This window comes from Ascaphus truei, chromosome 3 (genome assembly GCF_040206685.1).
Source record: "Ascaphus truei isolate aAscTru1 chromosome 3, aAscTru1.hap1, whole genome shotgun sequence".
Lineage (NCBI taxonomy): Eukaryota > Metazoa > Chordata > Amphibia > Anura > Ascaphidae > Ascaphus > Ascaphus truei.
Window position 1 is genome coordinate 394,249,569 of NC_134485.1, and position 26,062 is coordinate 394,275,630.

A 26,062-nucleotide genomic window follows, 5' to 3' on the forward strand; every position below is an offset into this window, starting at 1 on the left:
ATGATGTTAACACACACCTGAATGCTCCAGACCAGCAAACTGCTAAAACTTTGGCTTTTATAGAGGCGGTCACACAAGTCATTTGATTAGCAGCACCTGTCTGCTACTTAGCATCTTAAGTCCTATTGGAAGCAGTAAGGGTGTACTTAGTTTTTCACACATAGCTTCTCCATTTTGGCTTTATTTTTGTTAAATAAATCATGACACAGTGTAATTTGTCATGTGTTGTTGTTCATCTGAGGTTGTATTTACCTAATTTAAGACCTGCCAAGGAACAGATGATTGTTATTATGTCCTAATATGTAAAACCATGGCATTCAAAGAGGGTGTACTTTCTTTTTCACATGACTGTATGTGTATAAGTGTCAAAAGGAGTGCTAGTGGACGTGGCTAAATGTATACAACAACAAACAGACAAAGATGCCCAAAGCTACTTCTAATGTGACAAAAATACAGTACACAGTGCAATACCTATATATTCTCTTGAAAAAAGGGTCATTTAGTTTAACCCTTTTAAGCCTGCTGCCACTTTCAAGGCATGACCGTAGCAGGTCCTAACACTCCCTGGGTTAAAATTCTAATTAACCTGTATAATTACAGGAAGAATGATCACATTGGATCTGTCGTAATCTGGCAAAATGAAACTGACCTGTCAACTTGGAAAGTGGGGAGGGGCAAGCTTAAACCTTGAGGGGAGGGGCCACTACCCTCCCAAAAGCAGCTGAGACCAGCTGCACACAGTTAATCAACACACAGATACCCAACAAGCTCTAAGAAACCCCTACCATTACCACATAATATAATATATATATGTACCCTACACCCTGTAATGGCCCCTATCTGCGATTGGGTGGGGGGGAAACACCTTTAAATATACATTTAGCCATGCCCACTAGCACTCCTTTTGACACTTGTATGTACACACTATATATATATATACAGTGCTCGACAAATCCGGTCGCCCCAGGCTACAGAATATTGATGGCGGGCGACATGCCAAGCATCCACACGGTTTTTAATTAATTCCCCTGCTCTCGCCGAAACAAACCAAAAAAAAAAAAAAAAACCCTACCTGATTGGATGACGCGACTTGCTGGCCTGCTGCCAGGATTTTTTTGCAGGCAGCCAAGCTCTATGTGAGCCTGCGCTGTGATGGTGGCCCCTCCCTTTGGATCCTGCTGCAAGGAGCATTCCTATCCCTGCCTCTCTTCCCATTCCACCATTTCCATCCCTGCCTCTCTTTCCATGCCTCCATTCCCACCCCTGCCTCTCTTCCCATGCCTCCATTCCCTGCCTCCATGCCCTGCCTCTCTTCTCATGCCTCCATTCCCTTCCCTGCCTCTTTTACCATGCCTCCCTTCCCTGCCTCCATTCCCTGCCATGCCTCAATTCCCTGCCTCTCTTCCCTTCCATGCCTCCTTGACGTGCTGAGACCCACCCCCCCCATGTCAAACCCCACTGGCATGCGGCGTCCCCCACTACCGTGTGGAGGCCCCCCACCGTGCGGCGACCCCCCTGGATTCTGAGGCCCTCCTGCATGCAGGGGGGGGGGCTGAGAGTATGTGAGACAGAGTGTGTGAGTGAGAGTGTGAGTGACAGTGTGGCAGTGTGTGACAGTGTGTGACAGTGACAGTGTGTTGTGACAGGTACAGTGACAGTGTGTGACAGTGACAGTGTGAGACCGTGACAGTGTGTGACAGTGTGTGACAGTGTGAGACAGTGTGAGACAGTGACAGTGTGAGACAATGACAGTGTTTGACACTGTTTGACAGTGACAGTGTGTGACAGTGTGAGACACTGTGTGACAGTGTGTGACAGTGTGTGACAGTGACAGTGTGTGACAGTGACAGTGTGTGCCAATGTGTGACAGCTTGTGACAGTGTGAGACCATGACAGTGTGTGACAGTGTGTGACAGTGTGTGACAGTGACAGTGTGTGACAGTGTGTGACAGTGAGTGAGTGACAGTGTGAGACAGTGACAGTGTGTGACAGTGACAGTGTGAGACAATGTGTGACAGTCTGTGACAGTGACAGTGTGTGACAGTGTGTGACAGTGACAGTGTGAGACAGTGTGTGACAGTGACAGTGTGTGACAGTGTGAGACAGTGACAGTGTGTGACAGTGTGAGACAGTGACAGTGTGTGAGCGTGTGAGACAGTGACAGTGTGTGGCAGTGACGGTGTGTGACAGTGTATGACAGTGATGGTGTGTTACAGTGGCAGTGTGTGACAGTGACAGTGTGTGACAGTGAAAGTGTGTGACAGTGACAGTGTGAAACAGTGTGAGACCGTGACAGTGACAGTGTGAGATACAGTGTGAGACCGTGACAATGTGAGACAGTGTGAGACAGTGACAGTGTGAGACAGTGACAGTGTGAGACAGTAACAGTGTGAGACAGTGATACACTGACTGACCCACCCAGTCAGCCATAGTCACCCATCCACCCAAGTGTCAGTCATTCACACACCTGAGTGTCAGTCACCCCCACCCACCCTGTCACCCACCACCTCACCCACACTCTCTCTCTCTCTCTCTGTCATCCCCTCTCTGTCATCCTCTCTCTCACCCTCTCTCTGTCATCCTCTCTCTCTCACCCTCTCTCTCTGTCATCTTCTCTGTCATCCTCTCTCTCTCACCCTCTCTATCTGTCATTATCTCTGTCTCACCCTCTCTTTCTGTCATCCTCTCTCTCTGTCATCCTTTCTCTCTCTCACCCTCTCCCACCCTCTCTCTCACCCACTCCCACCCTCTCTCTCACCCTCTCCCTTTCACCCTCTCTCTCACTCTGTCATCCTCTCTCTCTGTCATCCTCTCTCTCTCACTCTCTCTCTGTCATCCTCTCTCTCACACCTCTCTCTCTGTCACCCTCTCTGTCATCCTCTCTCTCTCTCTCTCTCTCTCTCTCTCTCTGTCATCCTCTCCCTCTCCCTCTCCCTCCCCCTCCCACCCTCTCTCTCTGTCATCCTCTCTGTCATCCTTCTCTCTCACCTTCTATCTCACCCTCTCTGTCATCCTCTCTCTCTCTCACCCTCTCTCTGTCACCCTCTCTCTCACCCTCTCTCTCTGTCATCCTCTCTCTCTCTCACACTCTCTCTGTGTCATCCTCTCTGTCATCCTCTCTCTCACCCTCTCTCTCTGTCATCCTCTCTGTCATCCTCTCTGTCATGCTCTCTCGCCATCCTCTCTCACCTCTCTCTCTCTCTCTCTCTCTCTCTCTCTGTCACCCTCTCTCTCTATCTCTCTCTGTCACCCTCTCTGTCACCCTCTCTCTGTGTCATCCTCTGTCATCCTCTCTCTCTCACCCTCTCTCTCTGTCATCCTCTCTCTCACCCTCTCTCTCTGTCATCCTCTCTGTCATCCTCTCTCTCTCACCCTCTCTCTGTCATCCTCTCTCTCACCCTCTCTCTCTCTGTCATCCTCTCTGTCATCCTCTCTCTCTCACCCTCTCTCTGTCATCCTCTCTCACCCTCTCTCTCTCATCCTCTCTCACTAACCCTCTCTCTCTGTCATCCTCTCTCTCACCCTCTCTCTCTGTCATCCTCTCTCTCATCCTCTCTCTGTCATCCTCTCTCTCACCCTCTCTCTCTGTCATCCTCTCTGTCATCCTCTCTCTCTCACCCTCTCTCTGTCATCCTCTCTCTCACCCTCTCTCTCTCTGTCGTCCTCTCTCTCACCCTCTCTCTCTCTGTCATCCTCTCTGTCGTCCTCTCTCTCTCTCTCTCAAACTCTCTCTCTTTCACCCTCTCTGTCATCCTCTCTCTCACCCTCTCTCTCTGTCATCCTCTCTGTCATCCTCTCTCTCTCACCCTCTCTCTCTCAATGGAACATTTCTATGGTGCCCCCTTTCCTTGATGCCTGTATGCATTTCAAGACACGCAACGAACAGTATACAGTTCTACACTACGTACCTGACATGGGGCATTTTGTGGCTAGAACAGTATTCGGACACGCTCAGTCAATCTCCACATGATCCTCATTTGCAGTCTTTAGTACAGGACAGTACAAATGTTAAAACAGTAAAACATGCACCTTCTGGTTGCTTACTCAAATAATCGCATACGGTATGTCTTTGTTTACAATAAGCTGCCGCTGTGTCTCAGTGCTCAGAAGTAGGGTTGGTGGGGGAGGGTAATAGCAAGTTTGCAAGGGATTTTTGTTAAGACAAGGCCAGTGACAGTACAAATGTTTATCATGAACACACTAAAACTCACCGACAGTACTGTACACACCTCAATCTCCCACAAAGTAGTCCAGACAGACCATAGCAGAAAAATATGAGGACCATGGTGACCCCAGTCAGGGCTAGCAGTGTTAGTGCATAGGCACATGGAGGAATTAACATAGCCAGCCCTACAAGCGTAAGTTTGCAGTGTATCCTGAAGTATTCCTACAGAATTAGCAAAGAGACACAATGTTAACTGACACTTAAACCCATGGCACTGTCACTTACCTGCCACAGCTGGTAGGAACCCATTCATGATTCTTACACACATCTGTCGCTAATCAAGGCATGGGTGGAGGAGCACCAGCAAATGTTAATGTATGTACTGCGAGGTCTGTGGGTGCCACCTGTGAATGGGTAATGATATGGGTGCTATGGGTACTGTGGCATCTGCTGGGGATGTTGGTACTTGGGTGCAGCAGGTACTGGGGTTTTTGCAGGTACTGTGGTGTCTGTTGGGGATTTAGGCACTGTGGTTGCAGTGAGGTCTGTGGCATCTGCTGAGGCATCTGCTGAGGATAGAGGTACTGGGGTGTAGCGGGTTCTGCTGGTAGTGTACTGTCTGCACATGTAGACATTGCTCCTGCTCAGCCATGGTGCCGGTGCCGTGTGTCATCACAAGCTTCTCGACATTTCTCAAAACACAACGTGAGATTGTTACTGCTGCGGCCAAGTTTATTCGAGCATTTGCCCGTTCTTGGCCGCAGCAGTAGCCTGGCGCGCGCCCGAGTGTGACGGGTGCGCGCCGAAGCAGCGGAAGAGCGCCCTCCGATCGGGGCGCTCTCCCTACCGATACCGGGTCCGCCGGGTCCCCCGGAACCCCCTGCCGCCGTCCCGCAGATCGCGGGACACCAGGGCTCCCTCGGGGAGCCCTGCACGCGCGTGCAGGGGGCGCAGGCTCCCGAAGACGCGTGACCGCGCGTCTATGACGCGCGGCACGCCGAGGGGCAGCCACAAGCAAGCCGGGAAATATCCCGGCTTGCGGTACCGACCACACTGCAATAAAGTGTGTCGGTACTGTACATTACATATTATATAGAAACGTGTGCCATTCAATGCAAGCCATGACAAAGATATTAAGTGCGCTATCTGCCGGACACAAATTGAATAGTAATTACATAAATAAACCCCACAAATAATTATGTGGAGTGACCATCCCTGGCCTGCGGGCGACTCATGGTGAACAAAGTTGGAATCTCATGCTTTGTCATCGTACCGAAAACAGTAAGCCTGACTACATCTGCACACTGGTGCAGAATTGAAGAGCGTTAAAGAAACAATAAATTGACTAATAAACACAACAAAACAATTCAAACTCTCTAAGGAAAGGAATCTCAGAATCTCCACAAAATGGGGGCACTCACAGAAGTGTGCAAAAATATCAAAATACACTTTATTAGTACAGGAAGAACTTGAGTGGCTTGGGTGTGCATTTTTAGTAAGTAATGTTGCTAATTGCATGCTATGCTATATGGGTGCCCTTTTTTTCATCCATGTTTTGCAGGTTTTCCACTTTTAGACTGGTGTACTAAACACATCAGGTGACACAGAACATCAGTATTGTATCATTAAGGTAACTGCTGCCTTTTTGTAATTCTTTACTTTGTAGATCATGCAAGCATGAGCAATAATTCAATGGAATGCATATGCATTTAATTTAATAAGCAAAGAGCACACATACACAACTACAGAACAACACAGTCTGTAATTAATGCATCTACTTGTTCATTATGTTACAGGTGGAACAAGAGACACAAGAGACCACAAGGCAAGTTGGTAGAAGATTGTATTTTTTTTAGAAATCTTTATTATTCATATACTTGTGTAAAGTAATACACATTGTTATAAAACATTCACTGATGTACACTATGTTTCTGTGTTTTAGTTTAATAAATATATCATAATTTGCAGAGACTGTCTGGTGTATTTAGTTTTCTGGTATTGAAAGAGTGTATGGGAAGAATTGGTGGTTATGGGTGTTTAAAATACAAGTGGCACTTTTCTTACACTGTACTGTACAGATCTACAGAAACCACAAAACACCATATGGCATCTTCTGCCTGGGACTGCGACATGCCATGAAGTGCTGGGTCATTTCACTTTTTTACCTGCGTTCACAGGAATTGTAAGTCTTGCTAACTCTGTAGTAATACATATAAAGGATACACCTTTAAAACAGCAGTGTCCATTGCTGCTGCTTGATTAACCTACTTGGGCTTGACTGCTTAAGCCATAAAAGTAATATTAATAAATCTAATTATTTTAATTATGAGTTTTATTTAAGAAATTAATATACCCCTTTGGGTAAATAGAAAACTCTAGTATTATCATTTAATTAAAACAATGCATGGGCTTATTATTAGTTTGCAAGTGGTAGGGAAACTGTGAAAATTGATGAGAAAAGTGAGCAAAATGGTAAATGTTACTATACTGTACAAACCAAAATATCGCCAGTGTGTTTTCTGCCGGCAAACATAAATAAATACTTGTGGTTTTTTAAAAGCAGTAAAATATGTCAAAAGTAACACATTGTTTCCTCTTTGTGAAAAATTAATATAACATTTATCTTGGATCATTATTCTTTATTTAATGTATCTTCTAAAATTAGATTTGTAAAAAACTGTTTACCTATCAGCAGTTTTGTAAGAAATTATTTGATAGCACCTTTTGCTATCTTTAAAATCTAAATACCATTGATTTTACTGGATTTAATTTATCAGTCGCAGAACATAATTCTTTATAAATGAACCTTTGCCGCTACTGGAGAAGCTTGACATACTAGTTGACAGAAAATCATTTAACTGGGAAGGAGAATGTTTAATATTGCCTTAGAGCCTTGCTAAGGTACTTATTTTAATACATGCTGTAATGCCAAAGGTGATTGATAAAAGAAGATATAAAACAGTATTGAAACACAAATGAGTCTGGAGTTAACAGAGATAAAAAAAAAAGTTTATGTAGGAAAAGGTGATATAACAGTTTTCAACAAAGTTTGAGACCAATTGTTGGAGAAACTCATAAAGACATTTAATTAATCAATCTGAACTAATACCAACGTAAACTCAAAAAGGACAACTGTATCAAACATACAGTATAATTCATGCATATTGCAATAGTGAGATACTGTAGCATGCAATAAAACAAATACTATATTACATTGTCATTAAAATATACCTCCTAATGCAGTCAACTTTTAATTCTGGAGACAAAAATGTAATATCTTTTTTTCTACATTGGAAAGTATTTGATGTTCACTACTGTTTAACCATTTCAGTGCCCTTATGACATGGATCCTGGTACACCAGGAGCCCATATGAAGTGCTAAGTAAGCCATGGACAATTGCTAATTTTCTAAGGGGTGACCGGACTGACCGTTACAATGGAGTGACCAGTCTGATTAAAACATACAGTAAGTGGTGCTTCCTCCCTTTCCATTTCTTGTATGCAAGTACCCACCACGTCATGTGATTTCTCAAGGAGCGATCACATGAGGCAGACGTGCCAGGAGTCCTGTGGCAGTGAAAAAGTTTAGAACATAGAATTTCCGAGCCACTTTAGCCTTATTTAGCAGTCCTGCTCAGAAGATTTGTAATCTGCAACAGCCAATTAAAGATATTAGAATTGTAATTTATATTTACAAAAGGTATAAAATAACTATCAAAAAGAGTTTAAAATGTTGACCACAAAGAAATGTAAAAATAAAATTCAATCTTTTTATCAATTAGCTCCATACAGACTATGTATAAATTATATTTTCCTCTAATTAAATCACATCCAGTACCTGTACATTTTTACAACCGTCATGTGCCTAAAATGTCTATAATTAATTATAATTGTTTGTTCTTGTATAGCACTGCTAGCTTTATGTAGCACTTTACAGAGACATTTTGCAGACAAAGTCCCTGCCCTGTAAGGTTTACAATCCACGTTTTTGGTGCCTGAGACAAAGGGAGAAAAGATGACTTGCCCACCTCACAACGAGCCAACACTGGGAATTGAACCTGTAAAACACAAATGTTCCCAGCACTCAAACGGAAAGACACGGACAGGGAAGGGGAAAAGGGAAAAGGGAGAGGGAAAGAAAAGGGAAAACACGGGGAGTTAAAAGTCCAGGGCAAGTGGGGCCTTTTATCTCCCCGTGTTCTCCCTTTTCTTTCCCTCTCCCCTTTCCCTTTTCCCCTTCCCTGTCCTTGTCCCTGCCTTAGCACATACAGTAGTGCTTTCTTTTTTGGTCTTTATTTGACCACTTTTTGCATCATTCGTGTACCATTAAATACTTACTTTTGGCTTATCCATTTACTATCTGTTCTTTCCGTTTGAGTGCTAGGAACATTTGTGTTTTATTGATTATTTGGAAGGAATCAGGGTCCTCCTTGTTCCCGTCTTGCACCTATTATTTCACTTTATACAGAATTTTGTGTGCTGTCTAATACTGTTTGTTAAGTTGGGAATTGAACCTGGTTCCCCTACTTCAAACTCAGTGCCAGAGACAGTGTCTTCACTCACTGAGCTGCTCCTTCTCCCTATTAACCTTATAAAAATTCCTAAAAAGTCTTACACTGTATAATGATGTCAGACGTTTGCCCATTATGCTTTTCCCAGGAGCTTACTGTAAAAGTATTGTGGTGTTTGGGCTATAAAACTTGTTCCAAGTTAAGGAAGTTTGAAAAATATGATATCTAATGACAAGATGGTACAGTAGGTATTTTTACGTGATTTGATTTCCTATGTCTTCTTCAGAGACATTTTGGAAAGGATTACACTTTTGCTTGTATACCCATGAGAAAATACAAAACAACAAAAGTAAGTCAGCATAAAGCTGTTCTAAAGATTAATGTGTAGACACATTCTCACTAACATATAAAAATTAACCTAATTTTTCTATGAGTACTCAATGTATTATTCATGTTTCATGTTATGGGGGCTATGCACTAAGCTACAAGCTTTCGCGCCGGCCTGAAAAAAATTAGCACGTCCGATAAAAAATGAAGCCGGCAGCGCGATTCACTAAGGCCCTCAGCCCATTTTCAATCGGACGTGCCCAAAACTGGCTTATCGTGCGTGCAATGTTTTTTCCCTCTACTAGCGCACTGAAACGTCCTGTACGCTAGCTGATAGAAAAAATAAGCCACCTGTGACATTTGCATGGAGATTCTGCATGGACAAGGCTGTTACAGGCGATCGTACACTAAATAAATACATTTTAATAATAGTGTACATGAGCATGGGGTCTCAGGAGCTGAACAGCATTGGTTTCAGGTCCGAGGACCCCCTACTTCAGGAGATACTGGCCCCGTTATGGGGTGCCGGTATCCCCTGCAGAATTTCAATGTCCCGGTCACGTAACGCGGACGCTTGAAAGTGCAGGGGATACCGGCACCCCATAACGGGGCCTGTATATCCTGAAGTAGGGGGTCTTCGGACCTGAAACAAATGCTGTTCAGCTCCGGATACCCCCTGCACATCTACACTATGAAACACATGTATATTAAAAAAATATTTACCAAACATTAATACATGACCCCCCCTCCGCCCTAACACATACAGTACAATAACGTGCAAAATTACTATTATACAGATATGGATAATAGATTATTTGCCCATTATTAAACACTGCATTAGCATACCTAAATAAAGTAAATAAAAACAGTAGCCAACTAATCCAATGAATACAAGCAGTAACAACATCAACAATTAATTAATTAAACCATTAACCAATTAAACCAATTAATTCCTAAACCAACTCAAAATGAATAGTAACACTAACCAATCAAACCAATGAATTACTACAACATTAATGAATGTAAACATTAAAAGACAAAGAAATACATTCAAACAGTATCTGAAATAACCATAAAACGCATTAGCTTACATAATACAACATTAACTACAAACGAACACCAATCGCAAACATTTTATTACCATTAAGCAGGAAAAAAAAAACAATCACATCCACATAAGAAATTGAAATTAAAAAAACCAACAGCAATACCAAGCCACAAATGCCCCCCAAATATTGTCATAATAATGTATTAATCTGTACCCTAAATTGGCACAGATTAATATATTATCAGTCAATGTGCCTCCCCCAAAAAAATCAAAAAACACATCCAATGAAGAAACCTGTAAAAAGAGACATTTACAAACATTCAATATATTACTTACCATTAGAAGCGGTGGCCTTCCGACTCCCAGGGTAACAGGAAGCTCACGTACAGCAGCGGCAGCTCTTATTCGAGCAAATGCCGCTGGCTGTATGAGGCTGGGAAGCGGGTAGCCGCGGCGCGTGGCGGCGCACTGTGACGTCACGGTCACAAGCGCGCCCGGCTTCCCCGTCTTCCCCGGCTTCCCCAGGCTTCCCCGACACCCCTGGAGTTCAAATCTAGGTAAGCGGGGGTGCGGGGAAGCAGAGGGGCAGAGTAGAAGCCGGGTTCGGGGTGTCTTTGGGGGGGTAATTGCGCGCGATGTGGAGGGGGGGTGCGTGGGGGAAACGCGGTGGCGCGCGTTTCTGACTGGCGGCAGCTGGGGTAGATCCCGGCATGCCGCCGGCATTTACTTTAATAAAGTATGTCGCTACTGTACCTTTAAGGCCCCCAACAGCATCCGATGTCATCCGCCATGAAATCCGGATCAGGTACCAAAATCTTCTTTTTTCTTTCTTTAATCACCTTCTTCTATCTTCATCTGTCACCATTTCTTGATCTTCTTTATCTTCTATCTTCATCTGTCAATCCAAAAACCCCCATGGTAAATCCCAACCGATGTTGTCTCGTCGTCTTCTTGGGATCAAATGAGGCATCACAGCCTTAAATAGGGCTTGTGACGTCACATTTAGCCTCAAAATGGTTAACAGCCACCTGATTGGCTGTTCAAACCATGTTCTGATTTTTTTTTTTTTTACATGACGTCACTTAAAGGGAATGATGCCAGCCAATCAGAATGGCTGTGCTTCATTTGCCTTTAAGATGACTTCACTAAATCCAAGATGGCCGGCGTCATATGGTATTTCAGCCAGAGTGTGGAATTGGTTCCCACGATCTGATTGGCTGAAATACCATGTGACGCCGGCTTCGTCATGGTGTAATTAATTCATTGTTGATGTTGTTACTGCTTGTATTCATTGGATTAGCTGGCTACTGTTTTTATTTACTTTATTTAGGTATGCTAATGCAGTGTTTAATAATGGGCAAATAATCTATTATCCATATCTGGATAATAGTTATTTTGCACATTATTGTACTGTATGTGTTAGGTGGGTTATTTAGTTACAAATAATGTTTAGTATTTTTATAGGCACAACATTGGTGCCGCAGGCCCGCGGTTACCCCAGGACTCCCGCGGGGACCCCAGGATGGCCGCGGGGTCAGCCGGGGATACCCGCGCGACCCCCGGCCTCCCTCGGGGACCCCCACGGGGTCAGACGGGGACACCCGCTGGCCTGTTGTATGGGTTTTGCGCCTGCAAAAAGGTTAACAAAGAATTTTTTCAAAGTCCTGCTTTTTTTATCACCTGCCTTTAGCTGGTGAGCTGTATTCAGCGCAAATTTCACGTACGATCAGTTTGCGTTGCTTAGTGAAACCTGCAGAAGGGCAGGATTCAGCGCAAACAGCTCATCATACGAGCAAAGTTGGACTTAGAAAAATATCCAGGAAAAAGTCAGTTTTAGAGCGCAAAGTGCCTGTTTTCGCGGCTTAGTGAATAGCGCTCGGCGGAACTTCACGTTCTATGAGCACTTTGCGCTCTTAAAACGACTTATCACTGCTTAGTGCATAGCCCCCTATGTGTTTAAAGTTCCCACCATTTTCATAGTAGGTTATGATATAAAAAAGGAGAGTACTTTGATATGGTTTAGTACAATTACTGTTTTATTTAGAAATAGTAATTTCATGATGTAGCGTGTATAATGCCAATTATAGACTATGGGGGCATAGTATATGGTACGCTGAAAAAAAATCTCTCAGTGGAAGCAAACACAGCATGTTTCAGATACAGAAGACATTACATTAACATTTCTAGATTAACTGATTTAATTAAAAATAGAAGAAAAATAATAACTACTTTCAAGCTTCACACAATTATCTTAATTAAAACAATTAACCATTCAGCATATGTTATCTAATAATAGTTATTCATTCATCTGTGAGGATAGTTATAAATCCGATAATGTCAGCCGCAGTTTTATGGACATATTAAATCACTTATTTTACTTTCATAAATTATAACTATGGTGTTTATTTCCCCAAAAAACTATATAACTGCAAGAAATATTTTGTGGCACAAGAGAAAAGGAAAAACTATCTTTTCATGTAAAAATCTTTACACTTGAAAACATCTCTTGCTAATGCCTTATCAAGTTGATTCCCATATGGAATAGGGAAACATGCTTTATATTGGTTTCACTCACACCTATCGGGCTGATCTCAATTTGTGTATATCTCGGGCAGTGGCGGATTTACAATTTTGCCGCACTTAGCCATACCTTTTTGCCACCCCTAAATTTTTCATCTTGCCCTCTCCTCAATACACATAACATCGCCCTCTCTTCATAACATAATACCCCCTCTCCTCAAAACACATAATACCGCCCTCTCCTCAAAACACATAATACCGCCCTCTCCTCAATACACATAATACTGCCCTCTCCTCATACTCATAATACTCTCCTCAATACTCATAATAGCCCCGTCTCCAACACACAAAATACCCATCCAAGACCAAAACTCCCCCCTTCCGCACACACAAAATGGAATCCCCCCACAGCACATACAAAAGATAAACCCCCCACAGCACACACACAAGATAACCCACCCGTAGCACACACATACACACAAGAACCGCCCCCCCCACACACACACACATGGAATCTCTTCTCCCCCCATAATGGAATCTCTTCTCCCCACCCCCAAAACAGAATTTCACCCCCCAAAAAAACAGAATCTCTTCTCCCCACCCCTAAAACAGAATCTCTTCCCCCACCCAAAATGGAATCTCTTCCCCCCCTCCCCCCAAACTGGAGGTTATACTGCTGCTGTTGAGTCCGCGCAGGCAGCACATAGAGGTCCTGGGGACCTACTCCCAGTTTAAGAGGTGCAGTAACAGACAGACACTCAGACACTCACAGACACAGAGAACACACACACAAAGACACACACACACACAGACACACACAGGGATAAACAGACAGACACACAGACACTCACACACAGACACACACACAGAGAACACACACACACACACAAAGAGACACGCACAGAGACACACAGACACTCACATACAGACACTCACACACAGAGACACAGGGCCGCAAACAGATTTTCCGGGGCCCAGGACTAGAGTTACGATCGCCATCCCTGTGTTGGCGGTCTTGCGAGCACCCCCCTTTCACACCTTGTGAGCCCGCTCTATTTCCATCTTTCTTCCCATGTATTTATTTCCCCTCCGTCTTACTCCCTCTTCCTCACTCCCACTCTCACCCCCCTCTAATTACCACACTGTCACTCAATCCTTCCCCCGCAGTGCATGAATTTATCTCACTCCTTCTCACTTTTGCTTTTACCCACTCCCTCCCCCTCTCTCCTCTCCCCACCTCAATCAATTACCCCAATCTCACTCAATCCCCCTCCTCACACTCATTCCCTCCACCTCCCCCCTTCACACACACAGACACAATCTCCGCCACAAAATACATACCAAATAATCCCGCCCGCAATACAAAAACCTTTCCCATCCCCCAAATACATACAAAAAATCCACCAAATATATACAAACCCTCCCACCCAAATACATACAAATTCACCTCCCACCCAGCCCCAAATACATATTAAAAAACCCACTCAGCCCCAAATACAAATAAAAAAATCTCAGCCCCAAATACATATAAAACCTCCACTAAATCCCAAATACATATAAAAATGCCACTCAGCACCCAAATAGAGCTGAACCCCATTATAACGCAGTGCTCGGGGACATAATGGGATCGTCAAATGGCCGCCTTGATCAGGGGTTCCACAAGGACTTACCCAGCATCTGCAACTCTCTCCTCTCCTTGCTTCATAAGGCTAGGGCCAGAGGCACTCTCCCAAGCTTGGTGCGACTGTCCAATTTGACTTTCGAGTGCAGAGGAGTCACATAATACTTCTCTGACCAATGACAGCCCAATAGTGAACTTATAAATTATTATTTTATAAAATACACATGCAGGAATTGAACCCATGATGTTTCATATGCTAATGCAATTTTGTAACTGCTACAGACGAGACCACGACTTTTCTAAAGCTTGCCTTAAACTAGCCCGGTTACATTCTGGGTATGTGCTGGGTGTAACCTGGCTAGTTGAAGGACTTTCTGCATTGACTAATGATCCATAGGATTAACACAGCAGGGGACCCTGGCAGTCCCATTCAGTTTGAATGGGACTGCCAGGGACACCCGCTGTTAATCTGAAGGGCCATTAATCAATGCAGAAATGCTGGGTCTAGTTTAAGGCAAGTTTAAGGCATGTACCAGCATGTACCTGGGTCTTTTTGGCAATTACCACTGGTTTGTGTTAGAATAGTCACAGTCTCTGCTGTACGCCGCAGGATTGGTGTGAGGAATCTGACTCATACTTACATAGTTACATAGTAGATAAGGTTGAAAAAAGACAGATGTCCATTAAGTTCAACCTATGTTAAATTTAGGTAACGGATACTTTATCCTATATCTATACTTACTTATTGATCCTGAGGAAGGCAAACAAAACAAAAACCCAGTATCATACAGTATCATCCAATGAAATCTCATAAGGGGAAAAATAAATTCCTTCAAAGAATTGGCAATCGGATTATTCCCTCGATCACCACTCTTCCCATGTTTACTTATTTGGTACTGTATATCCCTGTATACCTTTCCTTTCTAAAAAGATGTCAAACTTTTTTTGGAACAAATCTATTGTATCTGCCATCACAGTCTCCATGGGTAATGAATTCCACATTTTAACTGCCCTTACTGTTAAGAACCCTTTCCTTTCTTGCTGGTGAAATCTCCTTTCCTTCAACCTTAAGGGATGCCCCAGTGTCCTTTGTACTTCCCGTGGGATGAATAGTTCTTTTGAAAGCTCCCTGTACTGTCCCCGAATATATTTGTATATAGTTATCATATCCCCTCTTTGACGCCTCTTTTCTAATGCAAATAAATCTAATTTAGCTAGCCCCTCCTCATAAGTTAAATTGTCCATCACCTTAATTAATTTAGTAGCTCTTTTCTGCACTCTCTCTAGTTCCAGAATGTCTTTTCTAAGAAGTGGTGCCCAAAATTGTACTCCATATTCAAGGTGTGGTATTACCAACCCACACAGACAAACCTGAAATCGCATAACCATTCCTTGCTAGACTGGATTCTCTCCTCAAACCCCAGCAGAATCCAATCCTCTGGCATCCTTCCTGATATTTTCAGTGACCATGCAATAGTGTACTGTGTAAGGAAAATTAAACCGCCCCATTCAAGCCCTAAATTTCTCCTCACTAGAACATTTAAAAACTTTAACCCACAATAGTTTCTGGATGACCTTACCAACTGCCCATGGCACAGAATCGATTTAATTCCAGACCCTGATTCTGCGCTCGACTATTTCCAATCCGAGTTCTTAAAACTCTGTGATACCCATGCTCCACTATGCAAAATAAGGGTACGGGGGGCCCACCTTGCGTGGGTTACAACTGACCTTATTGCACTCTACCAGCACAGGGATACCTTGTGGAAAAGCTACAAAGTAACTGGCACTACCAAGGATCTCAATCACTACAGATGCCTGCGGAACATGTGCACAAGGCAAACAAGGCATGCAAAAGCACAATATTACTCTGACAATCTCCACCAAAATATATCAAACCCAGCTAACTTCTGGAAGGTTATCAACAATATATTCCAGCCTCCTAACCATCAACAACCAAGTAATATCACTAAGGGGGATATTACTCTGACAAACCCCACTGACATTGCAAATGCATTCAATGATTACTTTGTGGGGTGTGCCACTAACTTATTAGCGAAACGCAGCCCAAACCAAAATCCTGAATCTCATCCTGGGAGTACCCATATAGCCCCACCCCCTCCCAACACTGCCCACAATTTTCAGTTTGGCCCAGTATCTGAAGATGAGATTACACAAGCGCTCCTCAAACTAAAACTAAGCAGCCAATACGGACCTGACTTACTACAATGTACTCCATATTCAAGGTGTGGTATTACCAACCCACACGGACAAACCTGAAATCGCATAACCATTCCTTGCTAGACTGGATTCTCTCCTCAAACCCCAGCAGAATCCAATCCTCTGGCATCCTTCCTGATATTTTCAGTGACCATGCAATAGTGTACTGTGTAAGGAAAATTAAACCGCTCCATTCAAGCCCTAAAGTTCTCCTCACTAGAACATTTAAAAACTTTAACCCACAATAGTTTCTGGATGACCTTACCAACTGCCCATGGCACAGAATCGATTTAATTCCAGACCCTGATTCTGCGCTCGACTATTTCCAATCCGAGTTCTTAAAACTCTGCGATACCCATGCTCCACTATGCAAAATAAGGGTACGGGGGGCCCACCTTGCGTGGGTTACAACTGACCTTATTGCACTCTACCAGCACAGGGATAACTTGTGGAAAAGCTACAAAGTAACTGGCACTACCAAGGATCTCAATCACTACAGATGCCTGCGGAACATGTGCACAAGGGAAACAAGGCATGCAAAAGCACAATATTACTCTGACAATCTCCACCAAAATATATCAAACCCAGCTAACTTCTGGAAGGTTATCAACAATATATTCCAGCCTCCTAACCATCAACAACCAAGTAATATCACTAAGGGGGATATTACTCTGACAAACCCCACTGACAATGCAAATGCATTCAATGATTACTTTGTGGGGTGTGCCACTAACTTATTAGTGAAACGCAGCCCAAACCACAAACCTGAATCTCATCCTGGGAGTACCCATATAGCCCCACCCCCTCCCAACACTGCCCTCAATTTTCAGTTTGGCACAGTATCTGAAGATGAGATTACACAAGCGATCCTCAAACTAAAACTAAGCAGCCAATGCGGACCTGACATACTACAATCTAGGTTCCTACAACTTGGTGCCCCAGCCATTGCCAAACCAATTTCGTCCATAGTCAACTCTATCCTGTCTGCAGGCCATATCCCTAAGACCTGGAAAACTGCCAGAGTTGTCCCAATCTTCAAAAGTGGGGACAAAAACATTGTCTCAAACTACAGGCCAATCTCACTTCTCCCAATTCTATCCAAAGTCATGGAAAAATGTGTCCACTCCCAATTAAGCGATTACAATACCAAGACAAATTTCCCTAGCCAATTCCAATCTGGCTTTCGTCCCAAACACTCCACCGTAACTACCCTGCTAAAAGTTTGCAATGAAATCCAGTGTGGAATGGAACGGGGACAACTCACTGGTGCAGTATTCCTAGATTTTGCAAAGGCTTTTGATACAGTTGATCATGCTTAACAAACTCCAGAGCTCTGGAATAGGGAAGCATGCTTTAAACTGGTTTCAGTCCTACCTATCAGGAAGATTCCAACATGTGTCCATCTCAGGCTCTAACTCCAACCCCCTGGATATTTATTTATTTATAAAATATTTTACCAGGAAGTAATACATTGAGAGTTACCTCTCGTTTTCAAGTATGTCCTGGGCACAGAGTTAAGACAAATAATAATGTTTACAAATACAGTTACATAATGAGCACATATTACATTATATACAAGACATTGCATGCACAGTTAAAGATAATTTGTATTATGGGCGTATGAAACAGTTACAGACCAGATTAAAATGTGTGACAGCCTTAGATTTGAAAGAACTTAGACTGGTGGTGGATGTAAGAGTCTCTGGTAGGTTGTTCCAGTTTTGGGGTGCGCGGTAAGAGAAGGAGGAGCGGCCGGATACTTTGTTGAGTCTTGGGACCATGAACAGTCTTTTGGAGTCTGATCTCAGGTGATAGGTGTTGCATGTGGTGGGGGTGAGGAGCTTGTTCAGGTAGCTGGGTAGCTTGCCCATAAAGAATTTGTAGGCAAGACAGGAAAGGTGAACTTTGTGCCTAGACTTGAGTGATGACCAATCTAGTTCTTTGAGCATTTCGCAGTGATGAGTGATATTACCTGTGGTGTCCAGCAAGGCTCTGTTCTGGGGCCCGTACTCTTCTCAGTGTTCATTAATGATCTTCCCACAGCTTGTAAGGAAGCCTCAATACACTTGTATGAAGATGACACAATCCTATATGCACACAGCCATAGCCTCTCTGACCTTCAACACATAATTCAGTCTGACTTTTTAAGACTCGAAAACTGGATTTCCCAAAACAAACTGTTTTTAAACACTGACAAGACTGTAACAATGGTATTAGGGAGCAAGACTAAATTTTTAAAGCTTCCAGCGACTGAGCTCCTGATTAGAACCAATGCTAACACCACCCTAACCCCTCTCTCTAGTTTTAAATACCTGGGCTTATGGTTTGACTCCCACTTAACATTCGGGATGCACATTGATACCCTGACAACCAAGACCTATGCCAAACTAGGGGTACTTTACAGGAACAAATCCTCCCTAAGTCTCCTGGTCAGAAAGCGTATAGCACAGCAGATGCAATGCCAATTATTGACTATGGAGATATAGTATATGGCTCGACACCTCAAACCCACCTTAGCAAACTTGACACCCTCTACAATTCAATTTGTCGTTTTGTTCTCCAATGCAACTACAACACACATCACTGCGAAATGCTGAAAGAACTAGATTGGTCATCACTAGAGTCTAGGCGCAAAGTTCACCTTTCCTGTCTTGCCTTCAAATTCTTTATGGGCAAGCTACACAGCTATCTGAACAAGCTCCTCACCCCTACCACATGCAGCACTTATCACCTGAGATCAGACTCCAAAAGACTTTTTATGGTTCCAAGGCTCAACAAAGTATCCGGCCGTTCCTCCTTCTCTTACCGTGCACCCCAGAACTGGAACAACCTACCAGAGACTCTCACATCCACCACCAGTCTAAGTTCTTTCAAATCTAAGGCTGTCTCACATTTTAATCTGGTCTGTAACTGTTTCATACGCCCATAATATATATTTTCTTTAACTGTGCATGCAATGTCTTGTATATACTGTATACCCTGTTCATTTATGTAACTGTATTTGTAACCATGTATTATTTGTCTTAACTCTGTGCCCAGGACAAACTTGAAAACGAGAGGTAACTCTCAATGTATTACTTCCTGGTAAAATATTTTATAAATAAAATAAATAAATAATAAATAACTAATGCTTTGTAAAGGGGCATTGTAGGTGGACGCTCACAGAGGTATGCAAGGGAGTCTGGTTATAGGGAAATTAAATAAGGCTTTTTATTGCGCCTGTTTCCTTAACATCAGGAAACCATCCAAACAAGGGGTAAACAAAGCTTCCATTCACTTGGGAGTATTTCTAGTGAAATACTACAGTATGCAGTCCACACTCCCTCTAGATAAGCATGTCTCCCAGCCCCAAACATATAGCATGAAAATAAGCAGATATATAAATTCTCATTAATGAAAGTCTTATCTGTTCCTTGTGGTTTGGAGGGAAAATCTTCTCTGTTCCTGCGTTGCTACCTTTCCTCAGGTTTTGTCAGCATTCAGGTTTAGAAGTTTCCCCTGTGTCTTGAAAGCAGCTCTGCTGTTTCTTCTGGCATGGCTCAAGACAAGTTGTGAGAGTCAAGGACAATCCCTGCTCTGTCTCCAAGTTCAGCTCAGGTGTGAGCTAAGGAGTCTCTCTTCCTGTCTCAAAAGAAAAGCTTTTCTAAGCAATCTAATCAGGCAGGTGGTGTTTGTTAATTGACTACTAGCAGTTAACTACCACATTGCTGGATTAGAGGCACATTACCTGAACAGGGATAACTCCCCTGTTACATACCTCCCCTGTTTGTGGGAAGCTCGGGCTTGCCACGGCCAAAGCCCATCCTTCCACTCTCATTGTAGATATCTCTGTGACTTGAATGAGAGTGGATGGAGGAAGAGAACCCTCAGTCCTGCTGGGATTGGAGCCCTTTATCCAGTTTATTCGTATCTCCTCCCGAAGGTGCTTGAGATCAGCACTCCTCAGTCGCTCGAGGAGGACTTTTTCTAAGTATAGTCTTTTTGCTACGTGCGCAGCATTGAGATTTCCCTCGCGTCGGGTGCTCGTCTTATTGTAGGCATACTGTATCTCAGCAGTTGCAGAGCGTTTAAAAACAGCCCTTTGAGTTTTCCGCTCTTGAAGCTGTCTCTCTGCCCTTTTCCCACTCAATGGGGTTGCTAGTTCAGCCTCTTTTGGGTTAAGTTGCAATTCCACACCCACTTCCAGAGAATGTCCCATCTTTTCAGCTTCATCAGCTAAGGATTCTTCTGGTATTGGTTCAGCACCTGTACCTTCTTTTGTTGCCTGTTGGGTGGCTGAAGGTTTTGCTAGTGCTTGTTTAGGTGGTTAAAATTTTGCAACCTTGTCCTTCAGACGAGCGGTATTCCCAGCTCTCACTGTACCCTTGTCTTCATGTGTTTTTGTGGCTGTGGGATACTGACGCTTAGTCAGGGTCAATAATTGTCCTTGTAGGACTGTAATCTCATCCGCGAGAGATCCCTGTATTTTGAGTGCGTCTTGCAAGTCTCTTCTCAGGGAATTTATCTGCACGCTTTGCTTTCTCTTAGCTTGCTTCCACATTTTTATTGCATTGTGAAGCACTATGAATTTCTTTGCTCGGGCCACATTTACTTGTTTTAGTTTCTGGACCTTCTTGTGCTCCCTTTTGTGCCGGGTCACCTGGGTTGTAAGCTTGGCCTTTAGCGTTGCTTTGGTGACGCTCCGGGTAGCCTTTAGTTTCTCATGCTGCTTTGTGGGGACATACAGGGTAATCAGACGTTCCTGCAGCACTTGAATTTCTTTAACAGCCTGCAGATTGTCTTCCTGCAGAGTTCGATGCTTCTCCTCGGCCTTCTCGAGGTGCGTACGCAGACCTTGCAGTTGGTTCTGCAGTCGGTGCTCTGCTTCAAACTTCTCACCTTCCAAAAGTCTATTTATTTCTTTAAGCTCGTGCAGCTTTTCATTTTTTTCCTTGACGTCGTTTGTCAAATTAAAATTTTCTTCTTTGAGTTTTAAGTTTTTTCTTTGTAATCTTAAATTTTCTCCTTTTTCAGTCTCTGTACTATTCAGGGCCTCTTTGCAGTCCTCCTTCCATTTACGCACATCTGCTTTGAGAATGACAGTCTCCTGGCGTGAGACTTCCTTCTCTAGGTTGAGGGTCTGAAGCTCCTTCTGGGAGACTTGGAGATCTGTATTAAGATTGACAATCGTTTCTTTAGAAATGTCCAGCTCCTCCGTTAGAATGTGTAGTTCCTTTCTGGAAACTTCCAGGTCTGTGCGGCAGCTGTTGGTCTCATGATGTGAGGCATCCAGTGCTCTGCGGAGTGTCTGAACCTCTTTCTGAGATATGTCCACCTCTATCCGGACACTGTTGACCTCCTGTTGTGAGGCATTCATCTCTATGCGAAAAGTGTGAACCTCTTGCTGGAAGACTGTCATCTGCTTCAGTGCCTCCTCATACTTCCGCTTTAGCATAGCCACCATTTTATCAGATTGGCTATGCTTTTCATTCGTTGCGGAAATAGTAGCATTTGCAGTATCTAGCTCTGTCTAGAGATCGTCCAATTCTGTCCTGGCCGAAGAGTACATTGCGAGCACATATTCCTGTAGCTTCACGTTATTTTTCTGTAGCTCTGTGTAACCATCTTCCTTTTGTTTCAATTGTTCACGGAGCATATCACAGTCATGCCTGGCATTTTTCAGGGCATCCTCAGGGCTGGTCAAGGGATCGTCACTCACTGGTTTCGGCTCCACTTCCCTGGGATGGTTGGTTGAGGATTCCTCACTGTTGGCACCGGATAGACACTTCTTTGGGGTACACAACTTCTGCCTTGGGCCCTCTGGATATTCGGTTAACCGCGGGACAAATTCTCCATTTTCTCTAGGCTGCAGGGCAACTTGGTCCCCCTTTTCCTCCACAGGATCTGCGGACGTGTCTGTTCCACTGTTGCCACTGTATTTGCTAGAACCCCCGATTGTGGTAGTTCTACAGGTGTGCATATTTTGCTTGTAGAGGTCGTAGCTCTCACAGGCATCTCTGTAGACTTTTTCTTTCTTGGATAAGTTTTACAATATCAGCAGTACTGTGCACGCATTTTCTCTCATCAGGTATACAGGATGTGCAGTTGCTAGGTAAAAATGTCTATTTGCTTTACTCCATTTACTTGCTAGATAAATCTCTCATTAGGTATGCTGGATGTGTAGTTGCTAGGTAAAAACTTCTGTTTGCTTTACACCATTTACTTGCTAGGTACAAACTCTGCTTCAACCAAATAATGTGATTTTCTGCTTGAGTTCAGTCTCAACTTTGGGTATTATGACATTCAATCTTCACACTTTGGGATACCTTTTACACAGTTCAGCAATTCCTTTTTTCTAGTAGTCAATTTTACCCTCAGCACTTGTTTACTGAAAATTCCCCTGCTTCAGCACAGTCTTGCATCAATTTTCATATTTTTCTGTATATACTCCATTCACAACTGGTAGTCCTATGCGGTGTGGCAGCCTTTACTTGCAGAATCAGTACCGCTCATGGGTCACCATTTGTATTCACTGCTTCAGCTAAACATTTGAAAACAATAACAGCCTATCCCTTTAAGGGCTAACTCACTTCTTGAACCCTGACTATGGCTGGAAGGCAAACCCCCTATTTCAATGACCATATCACACTTTATTGTGATAGGCAAATAAGGTTTACCTGCTTCAGCAGTCTCTCTCTCTCTCTCTCTTCTTGGGATTGGGGAAAAGAGTCCATCTGTGGTTTTGTAAGTTTCAGTGCAGTGTAAGTTTCCTGCCTTGGTGTGTCCCTTTAACTCTGTCTCTGCTGCATGAAATCTTTGTTGCTCAGACTGTTTGTAGGCAAAAAGCATAAAAAAAAAATTCACAGCCAAACTCCGGGTTCCTTAACTTCAAGAACCCCCTTCTCGTCCCACTTCGGACACCATTGGTAGGCGGACACTCACAGTGGTATGCAAGGGAGTCTGGTCATAGTGAAATTAAATAAGGCTTTTTATTGCGCCTGTTACCTTAACATCAGGAAACCATCCGAACAAGGGGTAAACAAAGCTTCCATTCACTTGGGAGTATTTCTAGTGAAATACTACTGTATGCAGTCCACACTCCCTCTAGATAAGCATGTCTCCCAGCCCCAAACATATAGCATGAAAATAAGCAAATATATAAAGTCTCATAAATGAAAGTCTTATCTGTTCCTTGTGGTTTGGAGGGAAAATCTTCTTTGTTCCTGTTTTGCTACCTTTCCTCAGGTTTTGTCAGCATTCAGGTTTAGAAGTTTCCCCTGTGTCTTGAAAGCAGCTCTGCTGTTTCTTCTGGCAGGGCTCAAGGCAAGTTGTGAGAGTCAAGGACAATCCCTGCTCTGTCTCCAAGTTCAGCTCAGGTGTGAGCTAAGGAGTCTCTCTTCCTGTCTCAAAGGACAGGCTTTTCTAAGCAATCTAATCAGGCAGGTGGTGTTTGTTAATTGACTACCAGCAGTTAACCACCACACTGCTGGATTAGAGGCACATTACCTGAACAGGGATAACTTCCCTGTTACAGGCATAATTATGTTTAATTCCCTTCCATCCATTATCCGTTTAATGCAAGATAATATCTTGTTGCCTTTGCATCTACTGCATGACTTTGGGCACTATTTCTAAGCCTGCTGTCTACAAGCACTCCTAAATCCTTCTCCATCAAGGATTCCCCCAATATATTTCCATTTAATTTGTAATTCGCCTTTTTATTCTTGCATCCCAAATGCATAACCTTACATGTATCTGTATTAAACCTCATCTGCCATATTCATGCCCAAGTTTCCAGTCTCTCCAAGTACTTCTGGAGAGGAATTACATCCTGCTCTGATTCTACTACCTTACACTTTGACGGTTGGGCTAGCTGGCATCACAAAACTGGGATAAAGCCCAGCTAGCTACCCCTAAATCTATGTAACTTGGCCAACTTTGTAAGGCTTATTTTGGCCAAATGTACTTTAAATATCTGGGGAATAATAGGGAATGTGTAAATGTATTTCCATGTCTGTAAGAATGTATTTCAAAGTCTGTATCTGTTATTCCCTGTAAATGTAATCCCACAGTTTAGTGAATCAACATTTTTCTGTGATGTGATTTGGGAGTCAGCCCAGTAAAGGGTTAATTGGATTATGTGTACATTTGTATGGAGGGGACTCTGATTTAATTAGGCATGGGTTCTTAGCACACCCTCTGGCTGTTGTGGCACCAACCTAATCAATGCTCTGATTGTACAGCAGCCCCTATCATGTAAAGGGTAGCCACAGAGGGCTATATAAGGGGTGCTGCTTTACGCCAATCCTATGTGTACTACAGTCCGAACTGTACTGTCTTACCGCTGATATCTAGCATTGCTGGTAGACCCAGTGCTTTTGAGTTATCTGCACCTTAAACTGCTGTGAACATCAGTTCACATACACTGGCGACACACTTTATTCGAGCTCGGCTAGTCCCACGAATTCGGGTATACCCGGGTGTATTGAGGTTTGTGACTGTTTTCTGCCCGAGTGCATTGAGGTATTTTCCAGGCAGGGATTGAAGCATTTTATTCCCGCTGGCTGCAATACTGCACAGTATATATATATATACTGCATTACAATTCATGAATTTATGCCATCTGGTAGACACACGAAGCATTGCAGCCTATTAAATCCTAATCATTATCATTTAACAGATCAGCCGCCCGTCAGCCAGACATGAACCCAGGCTGGGAAGGCAAACGCAACGGGGCTTGTCAGAGGTGAGGAGCGGCGCATTCCAGGTATCTGCCAGGTACATACTGGGTATTTGCTCGAATAAAGTGTGTCGTGCAGTAACTGGTTGCTCCACCATTGACTATCTCCCAAGTTGCTCCTTAGAGACTCTCTACACCCCTTTCCTCAGACACTCTTAATGGGTATTTATTTATTTTATTTATTTATAGAATGATTTATCAGGGAATAATACATTGAGAGAAAAAGTTGAAGAAAAGGAAATTAACCCATGTATTACCACATGTCTAGTACACCCATATTTACTAAGAGTTACAGTACAAATCAATAAGACACATCCGGGGACTGTATGTCACCTTATGACCTATTCGGTTCAATGGGCTGCACCGGACGTTGTCTTATGGAATCGCACTGTTAAGTAAATACAGGCCTGAAAGGGCTTGCATTGTATTGCATCTCCAATAATTAGGTCTAGGGCTTCTAGAAGAGAAAAGAAACATCAGAGCATAAGATGCTCAAGGAATCCGACGCTCAAAAGTCTCTCACAAATAGAAAAATAAGGAAGAAGTTCCGCTGTAAAGTCAAAGAATAATCCCTCAGTGGGTGATGGTACTCACGGCTTAGTTTTGGGCTGCTGGAGAGGGGGAAGCCTGGTATGGTGTATCGGGTAGATGTCTGCACGCTTGGATCAGGGAGTAGACCTCAACTGGCACATCTCTCACGGCACTGTTGATGATGAGTGTGGAATCCACGTCTCCCGCGTTGCTCCTCTCTGCTCGGCAGCGGCACTCACAGCTCCGCGTCACCGCCTGTAGTGATTCCCGCCAGGATCCTCAAACCTCTCTGCCAAACCGCGTGACGTCATCTCTTTCCATGTAGATAGTAAAATATATGGTGGCTTGTAGCTTCCAAATTTAAACAGCATTAATGGATCTTCCGCTCTGCGTGCTCCCT